This window comes from Diabrotica undecimpunctata, chromosome 6 (assembly GCF_040954645.1).
Source record: "Diabrotica undecimpunctata isolate CICGRU chromosome 6, icDiaUnde3, whole genome shotgun sequence".
In the NCBI taxonomy this organism is placed as follows: domain Eukaryota; kingdom Metazoa; phylum Arthropoda; class Insecta; order Coleoptera; family Chrysomelidae; genus Diabrotica; species Diabrotica undecimpunctata.
Genome location: NC_092808.1, coordinates 127,478,124 through 127,481,850, shown reverse-complemented (window position 1 = coordinate 127,481,850; position 3,727 = coordinate 127,478,124). Strand labels below are relative to the sequence as shown.

The 3,727-nt window shown below is 29.2% G+C and overlaps 1 long non-coding RNA gene across 1 annotated transcript; it reads left to right on the top strand.

Annotated features, from left to right (window-relative positions):
- Positions 1–1,549: 1,549 nt before the first annotated feature.
- LOC140442821 (uncharacterized) lies at positions 1,550–3,292 on the top strand. Its single transcript, XR_011951153.1, has 3 exons — positions 1,550–1,669; positions 2,359–2,710; positions 2,792–3,292. It is a non-coding gene; the product is annotated as an uncharacterized lncRNA (long non-coding RNA).
- Positions 3,293–3,727: the final 435 nt, after the last annotated feature.

Sequence of the window (3,727 nt, the reverse complement as noted above, 5' to 3'; positions counted from 1 at the left end):
GAACATGCCAGAACTATCTTAAACCCTCCAGCAGACGGGTGTAATTTTGTAATTTTTTATTGATAAAAGTGAAACCATGTCCTATGCCTTTTCTATTTAACAAAATATAATTTCTCTGCAAATTAAAAAAAAAGATACACATAACTTAAAATATATGGCTAATTGTGTAATTGTGTAATTGTCTACCGAACGTGTAATTTTGTTTTAATAATTTTATGCGCCATCTGTATACACTTAATAGAAAATTACCTTTTTAGTTCCTCTAAAATTAGTACAGTGTATTACATTGGACATTTATCCTAAAGTAAAGGCCAGCTCCACAAGACATGAGATTCCCGGAATGAGGTAGGATACGAGCGCATAAACAGCTGCAAAATACGCTGGAATTATTTTGGAAGAGGACCTAACAACCTGCTCCAAACAAAAGAGGTTATTGATAATATTGCAGAAAAATCAGATATTTTTTAATTTCTGTAAGTGTTTACTGTATATTGTAAATAAAACAGCATGCTGCAGGGAATGTGCTGACTGAATTTGATTACCAATATTTTGTGTATGGACCTTTTTTTAAACATTGTTATTTATTAATTATTACAGTGTTATTTTTCCTTTTAATTAGAATATTTTACTTTCCATTTCATTCTAAACTAAAAACAAAAGTAAAATTTGAAAATATTAAGCATTTTTACATGCTTGTTTTTTCTACCAAATCTTGAATATTGCAATTATATTGAATCAGTAAACGCTACTATTATCGAAATACATAACTAATAAATAGCTTAAGAAAATTTATTTCATTTTTATTTCTTTTTTTTATTTTTCGAACAAGCCTTACTTATGTGTTTGTGTAATTTTATTACGCCCCTTTGCTGGACGGTTAAATTTTGTTTAGCAAGTTATTGTTTTTTGATAAATTTAAAACAAATTTAATCTTAAAATGTGTTCACAAGATTTCACTTAATATTGTCTCAAGCTTTTTTTAATATTAATTTAATTTTAATATCATTTTATTAAGATTTCACTCGTGAATCTGATGACAAGAATTTTAACTGGATTTGCCAACTGGTATTTTGGACAATAGGCAAAGACATTTGGATGACAACTGAACAATCTGCAAAGACATCCCTTAACCAATAATGTCTCGGCAACCGTGTCGGTGACCCGTTATATGTCTGAGGACATGCCGGGTATGTCTTAGCTTAGACGAAGTAGAGTAAGTAATAACAGCCGTCAATAGCTGCTTAGAACGACAACGGCATCGCCACCAGCTTAAAAGGTACTTATTCAGCTACAATCCATAGAGCGAATATCAGAAGCCATCGGCAAATTATCCTGTCAACCACATAAAGCCAGTATAATTTTTTAAATTTTTGTAAAGTTATTTGCTTTGTTTTTAATGTAATATTAAATTTCTGTTATATTTTTTATGTACAACAAATAAGATTAGGTAATATCTTGGTTTATTTGTCCCAGCCAGTCATTTTTTAGATTTTATTTTAACGTAGTTAACCTAATAAAAACAAATTTGACAGCTGTCACTTTGTAACATGTTTTAACTGCGTTTAGTTGTGAGATTTTACTACACTTTTTTGTACGATTTGCGATTTCTTTATTTTTATAATTCAAGAAATTTGTTTGAAAGGAGCAGTTATGAATATGCCAGAGAAAGGTAAGTACTTAATATTGAATCATTGTTTAAAATCTTACCCTTCTAGAACTTCAATCAAAATTAATCCAATTTTTGTATAATTTTCAACATAAACGAATATTATTAGTTACTCTTTACTCATCGATACTGCATAAAAGTTATTTCATAATAAAGACTAGACCATCTACTTTCATAAACAGTTTTCAAAGGTTTCACAAGTTTTCACAAAATTAAATAAAAAGAAAATACTGTGAATAGTACAAGATAATTTACAAATTTGTTATTAAATACCATGCATTTAAAGGTGTAAAAATATTTTAAAAAAAATAGCACTTGTGTTTTTCGAGCTGTACTTTGAATTATTTAATATTCGCTGAACCTTCTAATAGTTCCGTTTATACTCGAAGTAACCATTATCTTGGTTAATTTTAACTTTCTTCAATTATGTTTTAATTTTTCTTAGAAATAATTTTTTGCATTTTTATTATTTCTTGAACTCGAATTAATTCCTATACATATTTATAATTAAAGGGATGCTATTTATATAGGTATATATTGAATTCAAATTTTATATCATTGAATATATACCTCTTCCGCATGGTTTCAGTAATAAAACTGACGTTCAGAATGTATTTTAAATACAATTAATAAAATATTTTAATTATAATTTTAATTATAAGTAAGTTATTTAAGACAATTCTTGTTTCCAGTTTCAGAGACTTCAATACCTATTACAACACAAAAAATACACGAAATAATAAGGAATAGCACAGAAAAGCCGCTTGATGAAAAACTTAAAGGTTAAGATGCAAAATTAGTGGAAATTACGGATAAATTGTCGAAATTAGAAAATGCTATTAAACATTTTAAAATATTTATTAAAGGAAGTGGATCACATGCAATAGCATGGAAAACCGATTCCTAAAATAATAAAGAGTGGTTAAGGGAAGAAGTTTTTTTACCTATTAAATCAGTCACTTCAAGTCCAAAACTCTTCAAAGAAATTTGTAGAATTTAGTGAACGTTAAAAGCACCAAAAAACCTTGGAACTTAGGTAGATAGGTAAATAAACTATTTATTTGGCTAATACAATTTCGATTTAAAGATAAATAAACAATAAGCATTTTTTATATTTATTTCTAGGAAGAATGTAGATACCGAAGAATTAACTTATGCTGCGCAAATGAGTCAACGGGCTGTTGGAAATAAAGAGGTAGCAAAAGTAATTCAAGACGCAATAAAGTCTCCAACCAGGACGACTAAAATTCGTAAAGCTGTTGCTGTCAGTAGTCAAAGAGCTATTACAAAAAAACATTCACCAGAAGAAGCTTTGGTAATATTTTGTAGAAGCCAATTTATCTATATCCCAATACAAGGTAATTCAGCAGGCTAACAAAGCTGTTTATCACTGCTATATGTTCAATTAGCAAAGCAAAAACGTTATCCACCACGCATTGTTGATGAAATGTATGCTGAAATATAATTGCAGGATTTGCTGGATCACATGGCAAGAAGATTATGTAAATATTTAGGAGAAGTGTTAGAAACATATTGCGGGAAATAAAACGATTTTATGTTACTTTTTAAATAGGGATGTGATGGTTCGCAGCAAAGACAATACAAACAAGCATTTAATAACGCTGATAACAGTAATACCAACCTATTAATTAGTTCTCTTGTGCTATTTAATGATAAAAAAAAGTTATTTGGCAGAATCCATACCCTTCTTCACCTAGATTTTGTAGACCAATTAGGATGAGATATGTCAAAAAAAGTAGGAACATTTGCAATGAGGAGGTAAAATACAGTGAGAAGCAGACGAAAAAATTTGCAAGGGACAATAATCTCAGAAAATATAAATATTAAACATGTCCTAATACCAACAGTGATGGATGGAAAGGTTTGCAATTCAGTCACGGACACTGCATCCACACTGCGCTACTATATTTGCATAAAACTTCGAAGGATTTCAATAATTTGGATAAGGAAGAAAGTGGAGATCGAGAAACGTTCAAGTTTGGATTATTAATATTACATGCTCGAATAAGATTTTTCGAATGCCTTCTACATCTATCCCAT